At 37.9% G+C, this 18,868-nt stretch overlaps 2 protein-coding genes across 12 annotated transcripts in view; one reads left to right on the top strand and one right to left on the bottom strand.

The window, feature by feature from the left end:
- MED12L (mediator complex subunit 12L) overlaps positions 1 to 18,868 on the bottom strand; it is a 363,897-nt gene that overhangs the window by 191,038 nt on the left and 153,991 nt on the right. The gene's annotated exons all lie outside the window — the stretch shown is intronic.
- P2RY14 (purinergic receptor P2Y14) overlaps positions 1 to 18,868 on the top strand; it is a 63,723-nt gene that overhangs the window by 30,124 nt on the left and 14,731 nt on the right. For 3 of the 5 annotated variants that reach the window (XM_032263198.1, XM_032263182.1, XM_032263204.1), the window contains exon 1: positions 2,358 to 5,392. The exons of the other annotated variants lie outside the window; for them this stretch is intronic. The gene's annotated coding sequence lies outside the window, so the exon portion shown is untranslated. Of the gene's footprint in view, positions 1 to 2,357; positions 5,393 to 18,868 lie in introns of those variants that run through there. 5 annotated transcript variants of the gene reach the window in all.

Here is an 18,868-nt window from a genome sequence, read left to right on the forward strand (position 1 = left end):
TGGACAAGAAGAAGAAAAAAGGAAAAGTAACGGAGTCCCCACTGATTAAATGCAATCACCTTGGATATAAAAGACTTTTTTCAGTGGAGCTAAGTCTTAGGAGTCAAGTGTCCACAGATTGCTCTCAGCAAAAGGATGATGTTCCAAGCTCAAAAAGTCATCCTGGACAGCCTGACAATATGGATGACAGAGGCTGCAGAAAAGTCAACTGCCCCACTCCATTCCCCAGGCAGGCCAAATGACTCCATGAATGAGACTGAAGCAACATCAACAAAATACCCACCTCCCCAAACCCTCACCCTGACAAAAAAAGAAAAAAATCAGAAGACACAGCCATCACCATCTGTGATACAGTACAAGGCCTGAGGGGTGGCCTAAGCAGAATGAAATTAAGCACTATAGGAATTCAGAGAGAAGAAAACATTCATTCTCAGTAAGAAGATAAAGGAAAGCTCCACAAAAATGGAATTTAAGAGGGTCCTGGCGAGGATTAGGAAACAGCCTACCAAAGACCAGAGGTGACAAAACAGATGGTGTGTTTGGAAATGAACATGGTCTAAGCCATACTAAAGTGTATATCTTTTGCTGCTGATGCTCCACTCAAAACTGGAGCAAGGGGTAAGAGCGGAAGGCCCCTGGGACAGTCAATGGTTTCCTGCACAGTGTGAAACTGTAGACATGATCAACCTGACTGCAGTGTATGTGCCTCTCAAGTTAACTCATTTATAGGAATATACTCTCCATATTTAACTTGGCTTCTTTTGCTTGGAAGGCTCTTAAATCCCAGAAACTGACATTTATCTCATTATACAGAGTGCCTGTCATGACCCCAGATCACCAAAAGTCCTTAGCTGCGTGCTAGTTGATTCTGTCAATACATTTTCCTTACAATTTCCCAAGAGTGTTAACCTCAAAATACAGGGACTTTAGTTTCAGGCAGTATCAGTTCTCCCTTTAGCTCACAAAATGCAGTATTTATTTTAGGGGTAAGTCTCCTTAAAATAAATATTCCCCTAAATATATACATATTCCCTATGTCATTTTAATGTAGTACATGCTCCTTCTAACACTACAATCATTGTTTTAAATCAATAAAACGGGACCAGGTTTGATCCGCACAACCCCAAATAGCAGTTCTGGTTAAAATATACACATTTTACTCAAGGTTTTCTGGACAAGTTCTAGGAGTTAGTAGATTACATATGAACAAACCTATTCCTTCACAGTAAACTGAGTATGTATAAAAGACAGTCTATTTTTACACATCATAAGCCTTCAAAAATAAAAAAGAACATATTAACTTTTACTTTTTTACTTTTACTCTGGCCTTTATCAATGTTTAGAAGTATCATTTACGAAACACAACTATAAGCAAAACTTGAAAGAAGGACAAAATTAAGGAAGCAACACATCTTTACTTTTATATTCCTTTAACTCAATGAATAAAAATATCAGGTGCCGAAAGATACAAAATGAAGACACTGCCCTGGCTCTTAACAGCTCACAATCTAATTGGCAGAAACAACTGGCAGATAATCAAAAATCAGTATTGATGCCGGAGGTTGCAATTTTGTGTGTGAAAAATCAGACCTTGGCAATAACATTGAGCAGCAGGATATAAATAACTCCCAAAAGCTTAACATTCCAATAATGGAACACTAGGCATAAATAGGTTAAGCACTACTCCTGGGTGTACCTCACACAGTATTTAATATAGAAGGTTACTAATATATGATTAGTTGATTGACTGGATAAAGAGATGCATAGAAGAACAAATGAATTGAGATACGACTAATACTTCTTGGTAACAGACAGGAAGGTGAGTTTATTCTCCATAGGGAGGGAGGGAATGGGTAGTTCAGGAAAAGCCTCCCATAGGAAAGGGTGAGCCAACTGCATCTGAAAGTAGTGTTTCCACAGGGATGACAAACACTGAGGATAAACAGAACTCAGACAAATTTATTATACAGCTATGTAATTATTTCAAGTTATGTTAAAAGAACCACAAAATCTGTTACTTGAAAGCTATTTTTACTTAGGATGAGGGTAAACATTTAATTTTTTTTTTTTTTGAGACGGAGTTTCACTCATGTTACCCAGGCTGGAGTGCAATGGTGCGATCTCGGCTCACCACAACCTCCGCCTCCTGGGTTCAGGCAATTCTCCTGCCTCAGCCTCCCGAGTAGCTGGGACTACAGGCACGCACCACCATGCCCAGCTAATTTTTTGTACTTTTAGTAGAGACGGGGTTTCACCATGTTGACTAGGATGGTCTCGATCTCTTGACCTCGTGATCCACCCGCCTCAGCCTCCCGAAGTGCTAGGATTACAGGCTTGAGCCACCGTGCCCGGCCAACATTTAATTTTTAAGGTGATTCCATGTACATAAATATCAGATATACACAGATCAGGTGGCATGTGGATATAAAAAAGATCGAGAAGTACACAAATAGCTGAAATTTTTAAAAATGCAATTCAAATTCAGGGTAAGCCAGGTGAAAGGAGAGAAGAATTATTCCAGAGAGCTATTCTAGGCAGAGGAAAGATCTTAGGCCCAAGCAAGGGAGCAAGAGCCACAGATACTCACAGAACGTTCAAACAGGTGAGTGTTGCTGTGATATACAGATCAAGGCAAATAGTGGCTGAAGAAGAGGTTTCAAATTACAGAGAACTCAGTACCGAATTAAACACCATGAATTTATCTTGTAAGTGTTAGAGACCCACAAAAGGGACATAGCTCTGCTTGTATTTTGAGGGATTCTTCTCACGGGTGAGTGGAGGACAGACCCTGTGGGTGGGAGAGAGACTGAAGGCAGGGAACACCAACAAAAAATGACCTGAGGTTTGGTGGGAATAACAGTCAAGAAATACTTAAGAATTAAAAAAAAAAAATCACCAGGCTCTGGCGACTGACTGGCTGAGAATGGATGAGACAGAGTGTTTAATGGTTGACAGCCTGGGTGGTGGGTAGATAGTGTTATCACAAATTGAGAGAGAAGGACATATTGAGTAGGAAGAACCCAAGGAACATCTGGGTAGAAAGATGCAAGGAACAACAGTGTACAGAGGTGCAAGGTAGTGAGAAAGGCCGGCAGAGATGTCACAAGTGCTAACAGGGCAGGACAAGGGCAGAGAAAGGCAAAAGCATGGGGCAGAGGATGGAATCCATAAAACATCAACATTTAAGGGCAAGCCCTTAATCATGGAGGAACAGTGTCAGAAAGGTACAAGAACCGTAGGCCAAAGTACCAAGGAAAGAATCACCATCAAAAGCTGCCTTAATGTCTCATATCCATTAAGATGGCTACTACTAGAAAAAGAACAAACACAACACACAAACGGAAAACAAGTGTTAGCAAAGATGTGGGGAAACTGGCACCCTTGTGCACCGTTGGTGGGAACCTAAAATAGTTCAGCCTCTATGGAAAACAGTACAGCAATTCCTTTAGAAAATTAACATAGGACTACCATATGATCCAGCAATTTTGCTTCTGGGCATATAACCAAAAGAACTGAAAGCCGGGTCTTAAAAAGATATTTGCACACCTGCTTTCATAGCAGCATTGTCCACAATAGCCAAAAGGTGGAGGCTACCCAAGGGACAATGGACAGGTGAACAAAATGTGTTATATACATACAACAGAACATTCATTCTTAAAAAGAAATGAATTCTGTCACATGCTACAACATGGATGAACCTGAAAGACATTATGCTAGGTAAATTAAGCCAGTCACAAAAGGACAAATGCTGTATGATCTCACTTCTATGAGATAGCTAGAATAGTCAATTTTGTAGAGAAGAATGGTAGGTACCAGGGACTAGAGGCAAGGGAAAATGGGGAATTATTATTTAATGAGTACAGAATTTTAGTTTTGCAAGATGAAAAGAGTTCTAGAGATGGATGGTGATGATGGCTGCACAATAATGTGAATGTAATTAACATCACTGAACACTTGAAAATAGTTAAGTTCGTCAATGTTATGTGGATTTCACCACAATCCCCAAAAACTACCTCTAAGACAAAAAATAATCTTTCAAAATGTCCACTTGGATTGAGCAATTCGCAGTGAGGAGGTCTTTGGCAGTTCTGGAGAAGTGCTGAGGACAGAGGGCAGAGTGGATGGACTAGATTACAGAGTGAATGGGAAAGTATAGACAGCAAATGCAGATCATTTCCAACAAGTTTGGATAAGAAGATAAAGGTATCACTTGGATGACTGCTAATAAAGAGGACTCACACTTAAGGGAGAGCTTTGAGGGTTTTCCTATTATTTGACAATGACAATAGGCATGATTGATCATGAGCATGCCTCTCTAGGACAGCGGGAAAGAAACTGGTCAAATGGGTAATGTTGATGTTATAGGCCCTAAACTGGATGAATTCAAGTAGATGGAGTAAAGGAGACCCAGGCCTTTCCTCCTTAAAGATGTATTATGATTGTATTAATCCAGAGCATAATTTCAGAGAGCCACAGAAATAATTTGTTAAAGAAGGAAATATCTTGACATTGGAGCCAACCCAGGACAGAAACAGAATGTTATGAAACCAGATTTAAGTCAAGAGGGTAATGCGAAGAAAGATTAGAGACCCCAAAGCCCCAATTCAAGGCTAGAAATGTGTCAGGAAAACAGATGAAGTAGAGGAGGCACTGTCATGCATCAAGTCCATCCCTAGAACAGGATAAGTCTAGAGGAGTAAATCCCCCAAGTCCCAGAGGAGATAGTATAGTCCTTTCAATATCTCTTCACATTAGACAGTTATCTTGCCCTGCACCAATCAAGACCCTCAGGTTAACACCTACTTAAACAGCTTTCCCGCCTCCTTCCCTGGCACTGAAAGGAGAAAACGTGCAAATGTTCTACTGTCAAATATTTTTTGGTTTTGAACAACTTTCAAAAAGTTAGTTTGAAGCTATGTGAATTACAACTTAAAAATACTTCCCAATAAATACAGAAGCTATTATTACAACAGCTTCACAGGAAAAGGTCATAAACAAGCATGGGAAAGATGTAGCCTCCTGCTGGCTGGAGTTCTCACTTGCTGGGTCTCTTTCCACAGCTGGTTTCATACAATTTACTATTTAGTCAGGCCTTGGTAATCTATAACCCTAAGCAAATCCAAATCAGATCCAAGTTATACAAGCACATATTAGAACTGGGCTCCAAAGAACCCTGGACATCTGTAGTACCTGACATTCAAGCATTTGGCAAGATGTCAATATTTCAGAGAGCACTTTAAATGTTTTGATTTGAGAGCTAATGCAGTGCTTCCCACTGGTCAACACGAGCAGTCCAGGCAGAAAGCAAAATCTATTTCCTTCTACATCAAATGCTACACTCAGTTGCTGATCCTATCTTGCCAACAGAGAACCTAAGAGACTGGAAAAATTGGTAAGTAAGAAAATTCCATTTAATGCCAAATACAGTTAAATAATATTTGCAATTCTAATAGAAAATGGCTTTGTGTGGTGTTGACGTCCTAAATTCTTCTTTTTTTAATGGATGGAATCACAGAGTTGTCGGCTAGGCAAGACTTTTCCAAATTCAAGTAATAAACCAAGTCTAGTTAACTTTTCCCGGTAAATATACTTTTTTAATTTGATAAGGCATGATTTCCTTTCATGCGGCTCGTGTATTAGGCATTAGGAAATTCCTATTTTAAAAAATTTGTAAGGTTACTTTAGGAGACAGTCAGATGGGTATGTGGGTAGTGAGAAAAGTTAGTATTTGATATGAGAAAGTAGACAAGTACAGCTGGGTTATGATGCATGTAATCCTCAGAGCAAAGGCAGTCTAATAAAGAACGAAGATACTGAAGAAAGAAAACAAAAACTACATGGTTTGGTTTAAAAGCACAAAACGCTAAAACTCCACAAAAACTGAAACCAAAGGTGAAGTATTTCATGCAAGGCAGCTGTGAAGTCTTCCCTGAAATATTAAATGCACAGGTCACTAGTATGGATTTAATGGTGAGTCACAATTTATTTTCAAAGGAAATAAACAGGAATTAAATAGGTTTCATAGTTGCTATTTTACTTTTTATTAGTGTCTTAGGTTTTAATTTTCCTTGCCTTAATTCTTCTGATTCCTCCCTCTCAGCATGAAACATTTAAATAACAAACATTCAGAGCATTTTTTGTTTTAATTTGTGGATGGCAAGGACAAGGAATACTAAATTGGCTGTTGTTTTTCTATAAATTATGTAGTAATTTCTAAAAATCTAGACTAATAATTCAGAAACTTAATACATTCTTAGAATCTGCTCCAGATTATTTCCCAGGATCCCCCCCACCAAAAAAGAAAGAAAGTAAACAAAAGAAAATCTTTTTAAAAGTTCTGTTTTCTGAAGAAATTATAACAATGTTGCAACTAAGGGAAGGCAGAGCCTTTTTAAAACCTGTGACTCTTGTCAACAAATTACTCTCTAAATGAAGAAAATGCAACTTCTTAAGTCCTAATTCACTTTTATACCTCACAAGTTTATTGCCAGTATTCCACAATCAAAGAATGCATTCACAAGAGAAATGGAAAAAAAAAATTGTGTGTATGGGTATGTGTATATATAAATATACATATATATATTATATATATATAAAATATCCCACTATGTGTGTATATATACACATTTGCATAATCCACTGTGAAGGTGTGTGTTTGTGTGTGTGTGTGTGTGTATCCCAGTTAACATAATTAAATTGACTAGCATTTGCAACTCTCCACATCAGTCCATCAGTCCCATCCATTATAGGGAAGATGCTTCATTGCCTTTAGTATTTCTTGAACACAAAATATTTTACAGGTTGCTAGAGATCAAGGGAAACAAATCTAGAGTAAAAGTTTTGTTTTGAAAAATACAATAAAAATGTAGGTTTACTTGCCTTTTGCCATACTCTTTTCTATACTGATACAAATTCATGTATTTTAACATTTGTAATTTTACTAATAACTTTTGTATTGCCACTTTTTGAGATAAAAAATAGTAAAATATCAGCAATCTGATGACTCAACCTAATAAAGAGATACAGCCTCAAAAGGCAATGCCAGATGCCAAGGGGTAAGGAGAAAACCACTAATGATATTTTACATAATTTTTACGTGATCGCAAGATCTAAGACTTCTAACTAACACTTCCAAGTAGAAGTACTAAACTCTCATGAGTACAGTACCCTGTTTTTAATAAAAGGCTTTACACAGAAACTCTCATCTCATTGGAAGTTTGCAGCAACCAGGAGCCACTGGGAAAGGTCTTCTATTCTTGCGCCTGTTTTACCAATTAATAAATGAGGTTCTAGAGAGGCTCAGTGACTCAGGCAAGATGACACAGTTTATCAAGACCAAGCATGGTACTTTAAGAATAAAATCATCTGGCTTCACATCCACTGCCCTTTCACCTATCGCTCCTTGTCTCTGACCTAAGGAAATGACCAGGTCCAATAAATACCGGGATTTATATATAAATACAAGTTAGAGATGCAAGAGTGTACAAAACTGGTCAGTCCCTTGACTGCATGTTTACAAAACAATGGCAATAATCACACTGTATAAAACAGTCAATATTATTGGGACTCAGCTTTTTATAGAAGCAATCTTGCATGGTGGATAAAGGAGATGCTTATAGATAAACAACTAGGTTTGAATCTGCCATGATCGTCAGCTACACCTTTTGTTTTGTTTTTTAGCTCTTTTCACCTGTGACCCTCTTCTGTGCCACTTCCTATTAAATAGATTTTTAAAAAGATAAAGCCAAACAGCTGCTGAGAAACTAAATAAGACATATGAGTACCTGGCACACAGCAGCTATTCAATAAAAATGGAGTTCCCATCCCATCATTGCTAATAATTTATTAGGTTAATAGTGTAAAATGCCACTGAAAATTGCTTGAGCTGTAATCTGAGAGTCAGAGGACCAAAAAAGAAATCATACAAATAAACGGAAAAGAGTACCTCTCCCAATTTACCTGCTATCACTCCCACAAAAAACTGGGCATCGTGCATCGTGTCAGTACAAATGTAGTGAGCATCTATCAACACACACCCACTGACTACCTACTACCATAAGTAACCTACACTTTAAACAATGGGGCAATTCCTTCCAGACCAGAACAGTGGGCCTGACAATTATGGAGCCTGGAGTTCTGGGTTAGGGGCTGTGAGAGCCACAGGCGGCGGCCATTACAAAAAAATTGGTGGGAGAAAGACATGAGGATTACTACTTGTGTGATTCACACATTTGGTGGGTGGATAAACAAATAACCTTAAAAAAAATCTCAAGAAAACAAAGTGAAATATATGTGTTCTGTGTAAGTGACAAAGATGAACTTGGGAAGTTTTGTATATTTTTAAATTTAATTATTCTTCATAAAATCTGGTGTCCTTTTTTGATATTTATAGACAGTTCAGTATAATACATATATTTAATAGCTTAAAAGCTGAAATATTAAAACATGCAAACTAACAACAACAACAAAATCTCTTATTAGAAAATATAGCTAAATATATTTTAGTCGAGAATTCTGAAATTTTTGGTCTCAGGATCTTTTTACTCTTAAAAAAGTACTAAGGACCTCAAAGAGCTTTTTTTTGTGTATACCTATCCATATTTATTATATTAGAAATCAAAATTATAACAGTTATAAAACCTTTAAATAGCATATGTTAACATAAGTAACATTTTTATAAAAAAATGTTTTCAAAAAAATTTATGTCAAGAAGTGGCATTATTCTACATTTTTGCAAATCTCCTTAACATCTGGCCTAGAGAAGACAGCTGGGTTCTCATATCCACTTCCATGTCCAATCTCTTCCAAAACGTTTAGGTTAAAAGTATGTTGAAGAAACACCAATCTCATACAGATAAATAATGGCCTTCTGGATTTTCTTATTTGATAGCACAAAACGCAACAGGTGGTTTTTTAAAGCATGACTGTAATTTTGGATCTAAAACCATATCAATGAATATTTTATACGTGATAACATTGAAATGTTTTGGTCTGTTTTGTCCTTTAAGTGGATGTTTTACTTATGCTCAATTTTATAACATCATGCATTGGTCATGCAGAGAAAATACATTCATGCAGAAATTTATAACCATAAACACTTTTCATTCTACAGTACCAAAAAATCATACTAATATTGCCCCTCCTCTCAGTGTCAATACCAGAAAGCTACAAAACTCACAAGAGCAGACAGAAGCTTTCCAAAATTCTGCTTTCAGATTGAAAGCTCGAATTTTGTCATTGTCAAAAATTGTCTCTCAGTTCAGTTTTGAGAAAATGTTTGCCCAACACCCAAGTCAAATTATTATACTTTATCATTCTATTAAGTAAAAACGATGTTCCATGAAAAATGCATCTAATTCAGCTTATAACTCAATTACGCAAGTGTTCATTCCTCTAGCCAATCACCTTAAGTAGCAAATGTACTTTTTACATAATTACTATTTTGGCATACAAAATATTAAAAAGACACAAATCTCATGGTTGAGATTTAATAAAATAATTAGTGTTGCTTTATTAAGCAATTGGTAACTCTGGTTTTTCTTTTTATTGTTTAAGATCATACATCAGTAAGGTATAAAATGCGATGAACAGTTGAGTGCACTGCCTTGATTTGTGCTAAGACACCTGAACATTTTACACATTATGGCTTTTGCACCATCAATGCAAATTTCAACACAATAAAAATGGCAAATAACATCTCAGTACTCTTATAAAGATGGATTTGATTTCATAGTGTCCCTGAAAGGGTGTCAGGAGCCCCTGTGGTTCTGCAGACCACACTTTAAAATCCACTGTTCTAGACATTAGGACAGAAACGTTTTAAGATTAAAAAAAACATGAGTGAGAAAAGGAGAAAATTATAATTTTATCATTAAAATTGGTAAATTTTGCTTCTTGAAATATAACTGTAAAAGTAAAAAAGACAAGTCACAATCTAGAAACCCTATTTACAGTAGAGACACCAAATAAAATATCAATGATATTGAAAGAAGTACTACAAACAATAAAAGCATAAACAACCCAACAGAAAAATAAGCAGAAAACATGACTAGACATTTCATAGAAATAGCCAGTGACCATATGAAGAGATGCCCATATCATTTGAGATCACTGTACAAATGAAGATCACAATGTAGTAACATTTCATAAGCAAAAACTTTTAAATCTCAAAAGATAAAATGTCAGAGAGGATTGATACCCACAGGATCACTACACATCATTAGTAGGAATATAAACTACTGTAACTTCTTTGGAAAACAGCTTGGCCGCCAGGCCCAGCACTTTGGGAGGCCGAGATGGGTGGATCACCTGAGGTCAGGAATTCGAGACAAGCCTGGCCAACAGGGTGAAACCTATCTCTACTAAAAATACAAAATATTAGCGGAGCATGGTGGCTGGCACCTGTAGCTCCAGCTACTTGAGAGGTTGAGGGAGGAAAATCGCTTGAACCCAAGAGGTGGAGGTTGCAGTGAGCCAAGATCGTGCCACTGCACTCCAGCCTGAACGACAGAGCGAGACTCCATCTTCAAAAAACAACAAACAGTTTGGCATCATTTCCTAAAGTTTAACATTCATACTGTCTGTGACTCAGCAGTTTAACTCCTAGGTGTATACCCAGGAGAAACTTCCAAATGTCCATCAATAGGCAACAAGGATATGCATCTCGGCGTGACTCGCAAGGGCAAAAATCTGGAAATACCCCAAATACAATGAATTGAATTAACTATGACACAGTCACATAATGGAATGCTATACTGTGATCAAAACAAAATTAGTGATAGCAAAATTATATGTGTGAAATCAAATTTTATATATTTATATGTCAGCAAAATATATAGAAAAATCATTAAAAAGATTACAGTTTTAAAATTGTAACTTCATACACACACGCACACACACTTTTAGGAATTCATATAGATGTTACAAAAATATATAAGACAGGAAAGTGAAAGACTGAAGAACACAGCATTCAGGTAATGTGGAATAAAAGTATCCAGTGAGATGGCATGGGGGATGGCATCTAGACAAGAGCAGCTGCTTACTGTCAAGGTCTTGGCTTTCGTTTTGGTTACTGAGTCTGAAGGAGATTATTATCATTAAGAATAACAAAATAAATCTGTAAAAAGCCATCCTTGCCTGAATGCTACATAACAAGAATGTGCCATGAATCAAGAATTATGACTATTCTAATTTTGCGATCCAAAGATTTAAAAGGATATCTCCATATGTTAATCTATTATGCACAAAGAAGTGACAATTCAAAATATAAAAGTACATTTTCAAACTCGAGAAGTGCTGAACAAATTCATCATTTGACAGTTAAGGAAATTCTTAATTTGACCAAAGTTGTATGAGTAAGTTCATTCTGAAATTCCATAAATATTCATTGGGCTTCTACTGTAGGGCAGGCTCTATTCTGGGACCTCCTAATTTTGCCATGAACAAGAGAAATAAATTCTGGTCTGGCAAAGCTTACCTTTAAGAAGGGCTGTATGTAAGAATAGGGGGAGAGGAGAAGAAATAAGTTAAAAAAAAATATTAGGTTGGTGCAAAAGTAATTGTAGTTTTTGCCATTTTAAGTAATCACAAAAACCATGATTACTTTTGCACCAACCTAATATTTTAAACAACAAAGGAAGACAAAGAGAAAACAAACCATGGTAAAAGACTAGAGAATGTCACGTAGGGGTATGGCTGTGTTACATGCTGTGAACAGGAAAGGCCTTTCTGAGAAGGTGACATTTTAAGAGACCAGCATGTGGCAGCCACACAAACGTACCAGAGACAATCACAGGCAGAAGCCAGCTCCAAGGACGTCTGCCTAAGTGAGTTAGTTGCTTTTAGATCTTTACAAAATCAAACTTTAACCCCACTATAAGGAATATTCAAATATACTTGAACATTCCTGCTACTCTATGCAGAGCTTGACAAAATTCAGCTGGTCATGCTTGCAGGGCCCTGCCCCCATCAGTTTGCAAAGGTCCAGAAACCTTTCACAATTTAATGAAACTAACAAAAACCTGTACCTGCTCAGAGTTCTGCCAGACACTGGATGACCAAAAAGCGCGAGTGGGTAGGTTAAGCTTTTACTTTTTATTTTGAATTTTTGTTTCACTGGACCGAAGTACCTAAGTAGCTTAATAATCTACATCTACAGGGAATATTGGTTTGCTTGCCAAAGGCACTAAGTGTCTGCTACCCTGCTTTCTTCGCAACCTCTACCACATACAAAAAAACGCACCTGAACTTTTTTCACAAGTTAACCATGACCATGATGTGGTTAGAAACAGAAGAGATGGAAGAAAATTCACTGGAACTTTTGCTGCTGCAGGCTAGATAGATTCACACTATAAGTAAAAGAGTAACACAGCTGAGCAGAGGCCTCTCTGCTGCTACCCACCAGGAGAGTGATGGTGACCCCTGGCTAAGGAACCTGAGAGCAGGGTCAATGACAGTCCACATTATAAGGGCATCACTTCTGCCAGGCTCCTCCCAGATATTTACTAGAGAGGCATTCAACCAAGTTAACATACAGGTTGGATATTACAGTCACTGAGTCTTCAAAGAGTTGGGTCCCAGTTGTAGGTGCTCTGGTTACCATATCTGGGAACTTACTCAACCCATTAAGCTCCCTTCACCTTTCTTCCTATGTAAAATAAGGAGATTTTTGGTCATTCATCAGAAAGTTTATATAGCACCTTCTATGAACCATTTGCTGGGTTAAGTGAAAATGCAAAGCTCTCACCCCATACAGTAAAACAGACAAGTTAGTAAAAACAAATACTTTCAACAGGATGCAATATTCTCTATTGATTAAGGCTGTAAATTGTCAATGACCTCGACTCAAATCTCAGCTCTACCACATACTATCTACAATATTTAAGACAGCTTATCCAAGCTCTCTAGGCATTGGTATCCTCAAATATAAAACAGGATTACTTCTATCTTGTCAGGACCACTTGAAGCTTTAAAAGTTACTAACTGTAGTTATTTAGTTTCACTGCTGCATAAAATTTCACTAGGCAAATAATTGGTTTTTTTTTTTTTTTTTTTTACCCATTCTCCTGTCAATAATCATCTGGGTTATTTCCACATTTTTGCTATTATAAACAGTGCTTCTGTGAGCGTTATTGTACACACATCCTGGCATACATCCGCAAGAGTTTTCTAAGACGTACAGCTAAAAGTGAAAATGCTCAGCTATAGGGTGAGTGAACGCTCATCTTCACCAAGTATTTCTAATTCCCCTTCCAAAGTGATACACTTTTTAAATTTCTCTACTCAGCATTATGTTTTTAAAGCCCTAAATGACTACATATAGCATGAACAATTTTTACAAAGGAATGTATGTACATATGGATTAAAATCATTAGTTTTAAAAGGGAGGAAAAAAGAAACACAATTCAGGACAGTTACCTCAGGGCAGAGAAAGGCAGATGGCAGAGGAAGAGCAGGAATGGTCCAAGGGTGCCCGTGGGACTCCTGCTCTCAAGTCGGTGCTGTGTTCTTTTTGTTGTGCTTTAACTTATACTACATATAGTCTTTTCAAAGTATCAAACATTCCATTGAAAATAAAGACTATTTTTAAAAGTAATTAGGACTGTCTGTTTGGTACAACACAATGCTCAAAATGAATGGCAGCTATTGCTACAGAATGTGATGAGAATAAGAGATGACAAGGTAGCGTAGCTTATGGTGAGGCAAGACTCAACTCAGCAAACATGAGTGCGCTTCCCTGTGGAGGTGAAGCAGCTGGGCTCATCAATATCCACAGCTGCAAATGACCCAGATCTGCAGAAACTAGAGATGTTCAGGGAAGGAGGGGAAAGAAATGGGGCTGCTCAGATGCCAGAACAGCGGGCTCTGAGCTCCAAGAGGGCAGGGACAATGTTGGTGTTTTTCACTGCTTTATCACCAATAGCATACACACTATTTGGTAACAGGTGTTAAAAGAATATTTGATAGGTGAAAAGAAAATTTTGTTTTATAGATGATGTTTTTAAACAATGTTTTGTTTTTCTTTTTGTTTTGTTTTTGTTGTTGTTGTTGTTGAGACGGCGTCTGGGTCTGTCGCCCAGGCTGGAGTGCAGTGGCGTGATCTCGGCTCGCCACAATCCCTGCCTCCCAGGTTCAAGCGATTCTCCTGCCCCAGCCTCCTGAGTAGCTGGAACCACAGGCACGTGCCACCATGCCCGGCTAATTTTTTTTTTTTTTTATTTTTAGTAGAAACGGGGTTTCACTGTGTTAGCCAGGATGGTCTCGATCTCCTGACCTTGTGATCTGCCCACCTCGGCCTCAGAAAGTGCTGGGATTACAGACGTGTGCCACCACCCCTGGCCAACACTTTTTTTTTTTTTTTCTTTTTTTTGGTAAAAACAAAAACCAAACTTCTAGGTTCAGGGGTACATACAAAGGTTTATTACATAGGTAAACTCATGTCACAGGGGTTTGTTGCAGATTTGTCAGGTACTAAGCCTAGTACCCAATAGTTATCTTTTCCACTCCTTTCCCTCCTACCACCCTCCACCCTAAAGCAGGCCCCAGTGTCTATTGTTCCCTTCATGTCCGTGAGTTCTTGTTATTTAGCTCCAACTTATAAGAGAGAAGACACAGTATTTGGTTTTCCATTCCTGTGTTAGTTTGCTAAGGATAATGATTTCGCGCTCCATCCATATTCCTACAAAAGACATGATCTCATTATTTTTTATGGCTGCATGGTATTCCATGGTGTATATGTGCCATATTTTCTTTATCCAATCTGTCATTGATGGGCATTTAGGTTGATCCCACGCCTTTGCTATTGTGAAATAGTGCTGAAATGAACATTCATGTGCATGTATCTTTCTGATAGAATGATTTATATTCCTCTGTATATATATATATATATATATGCCCAGTAATGGGATTGCTGGGTCAAATAGTAGCTATGTTTTCACACCAATCAGAATGACTATTATTAAAAAGGCAAAAAATAACAGATGCTGGCAAGGTTGCAGAGAAAAGAGAATACTTATACACACTGGTGGGAGTGCAAATTAGTTCAACCATTGTGGAAAGCAATGTTGTGAATGCTCAAAGAACTACAAACAATATTTTAAATAAAGACTGCTTTGGCATAGAAGAGTAGATGGAAAGGGAAAAGAAAATGGCCCAAAATAGAACAAGAAACACCAATTCTAAGGATGGACAGTGGAGACCCCACAGGAAAGTAAGAAGGAAAAGTGAGAAAAAGCAGAGACATCCAGGAGACTGTTATTAGGCATTTATTACCTATCAGGCACTGAGCTCAGAACTATCCCCTCAAAACTAATACACACATATGTATGCATATATGCATATATCAGCAAAAAAGTACATAAATACACAAGTTTATATACACATACAACATAACACTTTGTTTTCTTGTACCGAAGCACTTTGAAAATAAGCTGCAGGTAATCATGAGCCTTCCCTTCTAAATACTTCATATGCATCTCTAAATACTCTCTCGCTTGCTCACACCGTTAATATTTCTGGGAAGACTATTATTCAGTAATATCATCTAATCTAGAATCTGTATTCAGATTTACACAACTGTCTCAAAACAATTTGTATGGCTCTTTCCCCCACAGTCAACAATCACCACTCATTCATGGTGTTATTTCTCTTTGGCTTCTTTTAATCTAGGACTATCTGCTTCCAGCCCATCATGTTTGTTTATTTCTCACGGCATTTATTTTTTTTAAAAAAAGAATCTAGGCTGGTTATTTTATCAAATGTTCCATGTTCTAAATTTGTCTGATTGCTCACTGAAGATTTCTGATACAGTTTATTACAAAGCTATGATGTATACATCTAATTGCATCATATTAGGAGGCACACAATGTCAAACTCTCTCATTTTTGGTAAGTTTCATCATTCAGTGATCACCAGATCTCCTTGCTGAGAGGTATACCTTTTATTACTCTAAATGACAAGGGAGTATGCTTTCAGACTGAAAGATCCTATTTTCTCATGCCCATTCACCCAGTGGCTTTTGGCCACAATTGAAGATTGGTGCCTGAATCAGTTGTCACACTGAGGTTGCAAAATGGTGATGTCCTAAATTCTACCCTTCTTCTACCTTTACTATTCAGCATTCTTCTGTAAACAAGAGCTTTCTCATTTGCATCCTACCTTTTTATAGTCTGTACATTTAACGTCACCATAAACTCCTGAATTTGCTTTGGTTTTCGATGTATTTTCATCTGTTACTATCATTCTCATTAATACCCAAATTGCCCAGATCTAAGAGTGCCCTCAAGTGGGCTTCTGTGTCCTTTTTTAGCATTTCCCCATTGGTCTGAGCACTTCCTTGCTTTCTGACCCAAAGATGTCACATTTCAGCTTATACTTTTCCTATGTCTGATCTGAAATCAGTTATTTCTCTTAAGGAGCCCTGGTTCCTTTCAGGGGATAGTGAGAGTTCTAAACAAGATGAGCTCACTGACACAGGGAAGTCACTACTTCTGCATTAGCAGGGGGGTTTTACTTTTGTTTAGATGAGCTCACTGACACCGGGAAGTCACTACTTCTGCATTAGCAGGCGGGTTTTACTTTTGTTATTTAAAAATGGCTTGATCAAGTTTACAGCTACTGGGATGTCGTGATTTCCGGACATACAGATTTTTTTACTTTGTTTTATTAAGGACTTTGAGCAGGTTTAAAGTTTGAAGGGAAGTAGCCTCTAGACAGAAAGAGATGCTGAAAATACTAAAGAGAAAAGCAGTAACACATAGAGTTCAAAGAAAGATTAGAAGGGAGCAGGTGTAAGGCTGCATTTAAAAAATAAAAAGCATGGAGTAAAACAAAACTAGTCCTGGCATGTTTAACACAATCCAAGGACGTCATGAGCATCAAAGTATAGTGTATAGCATAAATAGAAACGAGTGTTTAACAGATTTTTTTTACACAGAGATATTATATCCAAGGCAATAATGAAATGGCATCTAACAGCTCCCCTGGGGCAGGGCAAGACATAAGACTATTTTCTTACACTGTACCTAAGTGACTCCCATTGAAATTCATTGGACAGGTGAAGCATCACAAAAGGTCTAAAAAAGACATGTACATTCAACAACAGATCCCAACATGTGAGCCTAGGACTCATAAAAAGTAAAGGTCTTTGATTTCAAATACAACTTGAACACCATCTTCAAGCTACATAAAAATGCACCTTTCACCCTTAAGTCCTACTAAGTTTGCAACTAACACAGTTGCTCCATTGTTGTATGCTCTGTTTAATGAAACACAAATTCGTTTAACTGTTAAACTCATAAGTTATTACCACAATGTGTTTTACTAAAATCAAAGATCCTTCTAACAGGGATTAATACACAAAAAAGGGAAGAAACATACAACACTTTGGGTTAGAAAGTGTATGGGAATCACTTCTGTCCAGTATTTCTACTCCCACTTAAAATTCTGGATATTTAAATTCTTTTCCTTTGGCTATATAAGCCTAATCTTGAACAAATATACAAGTGGTTGATATTTCGCTAAGCAGTTAAAGCTGTTGTTTTCTCACAAATGGAAATCTGTATCCATCTTCGCAGCAAAGGATAACTACTAATGGTCTAAAAGCCCCATGATCTGCAGATCTGAGTACTGCTTGCCTGAGAAATGCAAACACCATCTCAGTGAGGCAAAAAGAGGTCAAGGATTCATTTCCTTGCCTGGCCCCAGGGAATAGGACCACATATTCCAAAACAATGCTGCAGAAGAACAGCCTGGAAAAAATTCAGTAATTCAGGCAGCTCAACCTAGTTCCAGGAGAAAAAGGAACTTGAGTTATGCAGAGCTTTGTGCCACTCTCATGAAAGATTAGCCTTGTGTATGGACTGCTAAACAAGAACTGAAACACTCTGTGCTTCCCACATAAGCTCTATTGCTGAGTGCCACTTCCTGTGACCACAACAGAGGGGTCATCAGAAACAAAACCTCTCCCGATTTGTCCCGTGTGCAAGCACCGCTGGGCCACACACTTGAAGAAGCTCAGAGCACTTGGCAAAGGGTCTACTGAGCCTGCTGCAGCCCTGCATTTCAGTGCGGAAGAGACTTAAATAAACTTGGAGAAGCTGGGGGAACTGTCAGGAGCCTGCCCTGGGGGAAGGATTAGGAGACTGAGTCCCAAAGGCATTTGTTTATTCTGTTATCAGCTGAGTCACTCCCTATATGCGCAATGTTCCCACTGAGTCACACCCTGCCTCACACCAGGTATTTGATTATTAAGGAAACAGGAACCCTGGAGGTAGCTACTACTTCCCCTTCATTTTAGACATGTAAAAACTGATACACAACGGCAGTTAGTAATTATTGCAATATCCTAGCTTTTAAGAAATTGAGCCATGCATGTAGCCAAGGCCCACTGCATCCCACAAGCATGCAGGTAATCATTATGCTGCACTATCTGTCCACTATTCCAGCCGAGCAGTAAATAAAGCCTACTTCACATTCCTAGATCTTAGCATATGGATTACTTATTGCTGATGAGTTATTCAATTACAGTTAAGGTTTGATCCCAACAAGAAAGCTAAAGTCTCTTCCTGTATCAAAACAATCTCAAATATACCTACGACTAAGGGGCCATTCCAGTGGTTCTCAAGAAAATTTAGAAACGTCTGGGGACATGTCTGGTTGTGCAAATCATGGGTTTCTACTGGCACTTAATGGATACAGGCCAGGGATGTGGCTAAACAACCAACAATGCACAAGACAGCCCATCACATGAAACTGAAACCCAAAACACAGTCAACAGTGAGTGCCAAGTTGAGAAACCCTGGACTATTCCAAACATTACAGGTGAAAACTTGCAAATCCATCCTGACTAGGGTAAAGGCTAATAGTGGAT

This window comes from Sapajus apella, unplaced genomic scaffold (genome assembly GCF_009761245.1).
Source record: "Sapajus apella isolate SASKATOON/1434 unplaced genomic scaffold, GSC_monkey_1.0 scaffold4, whole genome shotgun sequence".
NCBI classification, from domain to species: Eukaryota; Metazoa; Chordata; class Mammalia; order Primates; family Cebidae; genus Sapajus; species Sapajus apella.